At 50.7% G+C, this 7,264-nt stretch overlaps 1 pseudogene; it reads right to left on the bottom strand.

The window, feature by feature from the left end:
* Window positions 1–360: 360 nt before the first annotated feature.
* Window positions 361–2,609, bottom strand: LOC123121518 (serine/threonine-protein kinase RIPK-like; annotated as a pseudogene).
* Window positions 2,610–7,264: the final 4,655 nt, after the last annotated feature.

Genomic DNA, 7,264 nt, shown 5'->3' with positions numbered 1-7,264 from the left:
CTAATTTCTGTATATTTTATTTTTGGAGAAAAATAATTTGAATAAAACTCAAATAACTCCAATATTGAAAAATAATTGCAATGGGACTTTGAATAAATCCTTTGAAACTCCCAACTCATATTTCATTTGTTTTGAAGAAGTCATTTTATCTTCTCTCGTGAAAATCATTGAGTTGCATAAAGTTTCAGAATTGGAAAATATTTTCAAATGATATTCAAATATTTTCAACACCCCCTTTCATTTAAATAAATGGAAGAAGTCATGTCATCTTCTCTCCAGGGTTTTGTGATGAAAAGAATTTGAATTCATGGAGATCATAACAGCAAAAATGAAAGTTTGGGAAAGTCCTTTTATTCCCTCTCATTTAACTTTCAAAAAGTTTCGAATTCCACTCAATTTCACTCAATCAATCAAACAATCAATCCAATCTATCTGTTATTATAACATTCCAAAATTTAGAATTTTGGGATGTTACAATGCCGGCATGGATTGCTGAGTCGGGGTACTTCTGCCGGTGCCTGTCTTGATGGTTCTGGCGATGGTGTTGGTGCTTCTCCTCGACCTCCACCTTCATGTCCACTACCTTGTCCTCCTCCACAATGATTGTGAACACAAATGGGCCCACAGGAAAGAAGTCTTCCATGCCGAGGACGGGCTCGAGGGCCTTGACCACCTCCCTCATGGTGGGCCTAGACTTTGGGTTTTGGCTGAGACACTTGTATGCCACCAGTGCTGCCACCTCGGCGCCTTTGCATGAGTATTGACACTCGAGAGCTGGGTCCATGACTTTGTACAATCTGTCAGAACGCTTGAGGTATGGTCTAGCCCAAGCCACCAGGTTCTGCTCCCTCGGCCGCCGTGCGCGGTTCACTGACCGTAGCCCGGAGAGGAGCTCCAAGAGCACTACACCAAAGCTATATACATCACTCTTGGCGGTCAAGAGGCCCCCGTCATGATGTATTCTGGAGCCGCATAACCATGCGCCCCCATGACACGTGTTGTCACGTGTGTCTCGTCGCCCTGGGGCCCATCCTGGGCCAGCCCAAAGTCGGACAACTTGGTGTTGTAATCCTGAAATAGCAAGCATTGGAATTTTGTAAGGGAAATATCACCAAGTGACGTACAATGGCATATCTGGTGAATATTTTCTCCAACTAGGTATGATGTATAAAATATGTGTACAATTGCACTGCAATTTATGAATTACTAAGTTGTGGGTGTTACTGTGAGCTTGATTTATGTGGTGAAGCCAGGTCATATAAGCTTTCTCAAGTTTGTCATGCATCCATTCATGGCATCTTGGATGGTTCAACTAGTCAAAAGTTAAAGGTTCAAAATCTAGATTCGACATCATATTATTTTTTGCTTGTGAGCCAGTTTTGTAGTATTTCCAGTGTATAAGAGGTGTGAAGCTTTTTCGACCCCATTTGTTAGTAACCACCACTAGAGTTCCGAAATGAAAGAGACATTTTCAAAGCTGCTTCTTTTCTATGCAGAAAGACTGAAGTTACGGGTGGCTTACCGAGTCGAGCAAGATGTTGGAGGCCTTGAAGTCACGGTATATCACCGGCGGGTCTGCGTCGTGGAGAATGGCAAGGCCCTTGGCCGCGCCAACAGCGATCTTCATCCTTGTCATCCACGGGAGAGAGCCACTTATGCCTAAAAGCGAATATGATGTTTTAGGTCAGTCTCCTCCTCCACGTCGACCAAGAGTAGTAACTTTCAAGCACTCTAATTCCAGGAGTACAAAAATATCCAAATATCTACAGTTCCTCTGTTTTAAAAAAGAGCAAAGTGTTGTTCTTTTGGAAGGCAGAGAGCAGCTCAGCTATCTTCTTGACTTGGAGAAAAGAAACTTGAGGGGACAAAGAAGAACAGCAGTGGAGAACTCACTCTTGAAGAGGTGCTTCTCCAGGCTCTCGCCGCTCATGAACTCGTAGACCAGCATCCGGTGCTCGTCCTCGTAGCAGTACCCGATCAGTTTCACCAGGTTCTTGTGCCTCAGTTGCCCAAGGAAGAAAACCTCTGCCTACAAGAACAACCCGTATAATATAAGTCAGCCAGGCTTGGAAATTGATCTGGCCGGCGCGTGCATTGTCAAACTCTGTTTGGCACTCACCAGCCACTCCTTGTGGCCCTGCGTGCCGCAGTCCAGGTCGAGGTACTTGACGGCGACCAGCTGCGCGGCCAGCCCGGGGCGAAGCTTGTCGTCGACGGCGCCCTTATAGACCGGGCCGAAGCCACCGCAGCCGAGGTAGTTGGCGCGCGAGAAGCTCCCGGTCGCCTTGCGGAGCTCGGCGTAGGTGAAGGCGTACAGGTTGGAGCCGGACAGCGTGATGGACAGGTCCTCCGGCGACAGCGTCCCCGACGAGGTCAGGCTCTTGAACGACATCCTCGAGGACGACCTCGGGCAGCCTTTCACGCTCCGCCTGATCCGCCTCTTGCAGTCGTCGTCGTCATCCGCCACTCTGGCGCCGCCGACGCAGCACGAGAATGGGTTCCAAGATTTCGCGGCCATGGCAAGAACTGATAGGTTTTGTATATGTCAATATCGAAGGACCATGAAAGTTGCCGCCTCCCGGGAACTCTGGGGTGAGGGAGAAGGTGAGCTCGGCTTGGCTGGATGCTAAGCTGGAGCGGCTAGCCGGGCCTTTATATAAGTGTGGAGTGCGGGTGGCTGCCACACGGATGGGCTCGTTGCCCGCGCCTCGACACTCTGCCGTAGGACAAAACAGCCGATGATGTGATGGCTGGCGAAACAGGGCAAGGGAATGGTGGTGGTTGGTGGCGCGAGCGGCGTTTCTACCGGCGAGACAGAGGAACGACGTAGGTTGCCCCTCCCTCCAAAAAGTAAGTGAAACAGCCGATGATGTTCGATTGAGTTGACTCAAACCTACGTTGTGGGAACGAACATGGGTGGATGCAAGTGACGGGAATGTCACACCGCGGTTTCGTATACCAGATCAGATCAGCCGCGGGTTCGTTTTTATGGTGAAAAGTTGTCCGGGGATGGACCATCGGACGTAGGCTAGGATGATTAAACTGACTATTCAACCATCCTAGGTTAATTTTGTTTTGTAGACGTGGTTTTCTGCTACTGTGGCCGTGGGTTTCATCGGTTGTTCTACAGCGCAAAAAAGGTGATTGCCCGGTCAAAATTATTTGTTACCCCGTTTTACCTAGTAAACATTATATTAGTCCAAAGCAAAAAAAAAACTTCGCTTACTTTCTTTACTGTCTATTTCACTTACTACTTTTGTATGCAGTACGGATTAATACATTGCCGTTTTGTAGTAAAGCTAGGGGGCCATGGCCCCTGCAGGCCTCAACTAAGCTCCGCCGTTGGTTTTTACTATCTTAAAATATTATGAGTCACACCCAGCCTTTGCATAATTAGGATACATATATAATTGTGTAGACCGACACAAAAATGAATTTCGTAACTTTTATACACAATAAGGAAAATAATAGCGTTTCGGGAATAAACAACCATCTTAAGCATTGCACGAATCCGCTATAGTAAATTACAAATGTTGCTTTGTGTGATAATAATAATATTTCCTTTGATCCATACTACTTGTTGCTGTAGACTTTATGATTAATCATCGCATGCGATGCGGTGCAAGTTGTGCTAGTGATGATTAGGGTAGAATGTCCTTTTATTTTTATTCTTTTATGTATAAGCAGGTTAGGATAAGTAAGGTGGTATACAACGGATCGGTGAGGGAAACTAAGAATATCTGTTTGCCAGATAATGCCATGCAAGGTGGTATACAACGGATCAGTGAGGGAAACCAAGAATATCTGTTTGTCGGATAATGCCATGCAGTGCAAACAAGGGAAATGTTACCATCAAAGTAGTTTTACAAGTAATCTCAATCGTTCTGATCTCAGGTCACTGAGTGCGTCTTTGCTACAGGCAGTTGTTACAGGTAGTAGACGAACTAGTCTTGCCGCCCAGTCTTAGCTCACCCTTGCCATCATTCAAACTATCAAGTGGCCCAACTGGTAGAATCTAACTAGGTAGTACTACAACTTTTAGAGGTGCAATTAGCTAGCCGGCTTGAAGCTAGCTAGTTTTCTGCTTAATCCTAGTTGCAAGCTAGGCCAAGGAATTCGATTCCTAAAGATATAGGAGGAGTGCTATATTTTAGTTCCTTCTCCGTGGGCTCGAGCCAAAAGCTTTATGGGTGTCCTATATACTTTTGTGTGTAGCAGTTGTATGACCTGATGCATTGGCTGCTTCATGGATCATCATTGTGTTCTTGTCCGATGAAATTGTTAATAATAAACTTGACAACTGTTATCCATTCGTTCCACAAGACACCACGCGCATGTAGCTGCATGCCCGTACCATATCCGAACCACTCTACGCACAAAATCTTTCACCAATTATAGGAGGAGGCTAGCGAACATCTTGTCCATTGCTACAAAGACAAAGCGAATCAAGAGGCCACACGCCCTATCTTGTAAACAAACCTCAACAAGTCCACGTGTAGACATGTAGGTGCTCTGGGCACTGGCTGTGTCCTGTCGCTCTGCGAGTTGAATTCAAATATTTCCAAGATCTTGCACCGGCATTTCGCATAGAAACAGCGTAGCTCACACGTTTGCGAATGTGATCTTAATTCATGCTCCAGAGGACTGTTTTTTTTATTAACTCGTCAATCCAGCAAACTTCTTCCTAGAAAATGGCAGGAAAAGGAAGAGGAGCCACGCAAGGAGGTCTTTTTCGTGCGCAGGTGATGAAAGAAACGTTCCAATGCGCTGTTCAATGCATGCCTGCGTTGCCCAGCTCATGTGCTTTATAATTCAACGTAAATGATTTCTTAATTAATTTGATTTGAGGCTGAGGCGCTCCGGCGGACGACGGTTAATAATTCTTTTGGTCTGGTTCTGGATTGTTCTTCGCTGACTACAGATTTCCGGATTCTTATTTTACTGCTTGGTTTGTCAAGACTGGTAGCGTTACGGCAATGGCGACCTGCGGTTCGGAGGGTGAAAGCTCTTGCGGTTTCCACTTGCGGCCACGGTAAAAACTCGATTACCATGTGTGGTCACACGTCCAAAGATCCGGTTGGTTTTTGCCAAGAAGTGCTCGGCGTTGCACCGAGACGGTGGTGCTTACATAGGCGGCCCTTTTTTTTCTTTCCGTGATGATAATGGATGGGTGCACCGGCCCGGCTAGACCAACAAGGCATTCCCTCATTTGTCACTACCGGACCCCAGGGGACACTGACAGCGACCATTCCAATGTCCAAAGGCATCCAAAATCCAATTAACAATCCTTTCAAAAAGGCGCAGTGAATAATAATATTGTGCACTAGATTTCTCTCCGGCTTTTTACGCGCGCTCTTGCTGGGCCTAGGTGAGGCGGAGGTGCCACGGGAGGAGGCGTACGCGCGTACACGGTCGGCGGTTTGCCCGTCGCTGGCATGCGGACACGTGCGTCGGGCTCCCCGGCCCCGGGCACCGGCGTGCCGGAAAAGCTGCCGGTGGCCGGACGTGAGCGAGATCCCGACGCGTTTGGGTGCCATTGCTGGATCCGATTATGTTTCCAGGTGGCCTAGCGCCGTGTCCGCGATCCTGGGCCCAGAGCTCCCGTCATAGGCCACGGCCGAATCTACGAAGGAGATGGCTCTCCTCTCTCCCCCCCTCCTGCTCCCCTCTCCTCCCCTCCCCTCCCCCGCCGTCCCTTCGCCCCTTGTTGGGCTCGGCCCGCCGTCGCCCTCTCGTCCGGTCCCGTCCTTCGCGCCCGGCTCGTCGTCCTCTGCTCCTTCGCCGGCGTCGCGGCTCTTGCTCCCCCCCCCCCGGCGCAGCCGCTCGGATCTCGTTTTCGGGCTCTGGACTCCGATGAGGATGTTTCCTCGGATGCGGCAGATGCGCTCTCGCCGGTCTCCCCCCTGTTGGTTTCCGCTCCCCTTGGCGCGCCTCGCTCCCGCAAGTTTGCTCCTGGGGGTCGGGGTCGGCCGGTGGTGTCTCCAGTGGCGGACGCTGGCGGGGTCCGTGTCTCTCGTCGCCGTCGCAAGTCTGGTAAGTTTCCCCTTCCCTCGCCCGGATCTGGGATTTTGGGTGTGGTTCCTTGCGTGTGTGGCCCCTCTCCCCCCATCTCCAGCTCCGTGTTGCCGTCGCCGGCGGCTGTGGCGCCAGGGTGCGCGCTGGTGACGGTGGCGCCTGCCCTAGATCTGATCTCGTCCCCGTTGGCTAGTGGGCCACGTGGGGTGTTGGATCTTGGGCCTCTGGGTTCGCCTGGCCCGCTCGTGTGCGCTCGGCCCACTCCCCCCTCTCTGTCCTCTGTGAACGACTCCCCCCCCCCCTTCCCCATGTGGGCCATGAGCAGTTGCCATTGGTCGGTATGCCTCCCCCCTCTCGGCCCAGGTGGCTTGCCAGGCCCAGGTAAGGCTGGCCCGGATAGGCTATTTATGGGGGGGGGGGGAACTTTGTTTTTGCCACTCTAGCTTTTGCCAATTTTGCTTATGCCACTCTAGAATTTGACATATCACTTTTGCCACTCTTGGGTTTTAACAATACATCGCAAATGCCATTCCATGGCAAAAACGATATTTTTTTATTTCACTTTTGCCACTCTTAGCTTTTGACAATGTATCACAATTGCCACTCTGAAAATGTTGCTTTTGCCACGGAATGGCAAACGTGATATATTGTCAAAACTAAGAGTGGAAAAAGTGAAATGTCAAATTCTAGAGTGGCATAAGCAAAGTGGGCAAAAACTAGAGTGGCAAAAACAAAGTTTTCCCATTTATGGGTGCCCCGTGGCTCCGCTCCCCCCTCCTAGGGTTTCCGGCTTCCGCCGCGGATCTGCGTAGATATCGCGCTCCCATCCGTCGCCTCGTCAGATCCACCCCTCCCCCTCCCCTCCTCCTCTCCTTCGCGGCGGCCCTCGCCATGGAAAAATCTAGGGGTTCGTCGAGTGACGTTGTTTCTGGTAGTAAGCGCCGGCGTAAGGAGTCGTCGGGCTCGGGCGCTGATCTGGAGCTCGAGGCCTCCCTCCGTTCCAAGTTGGAGGCGGAGCATGCGGCTCATGAGCAGGTGGCTCGCGACCATGCTGCATGGGCTGCTGGTCCGGAGTGGCTCCAGCGCGCGGAGCGCGAGCACGCCCCGCCTAGATCTGGCCCTCAGGGCGCTAGATCTGGGCTGGCATTTTCTTCGGCGCTGGATCCATGGGAGGCGGCGGCAGCGGGCGGCGTGGGCCGGTCTTCCTCGTCGGGTTCTCTGCCGGCCCCTGGCTTGGGGCGTGGTCCTT

Source organism: Triticum aestivum, chromosome 5D (assembly GCF_018294505.1).
Source record: "Triticum aestivum cultivar Chinese Spring chromosome 5D, IWGSC CS RefSeq v2.1, whole genome shotgun sequence".
Classification (NCBI taxonomy): Eukaryota; Viridiplantae; Streptophyta; class Magnoliopsida; order Poales; family Poaceae; genus Triticum; species Triticum aestivum.
This window is presented reverse-complemented; position numbering and strand designations above follow the sequence as displayed.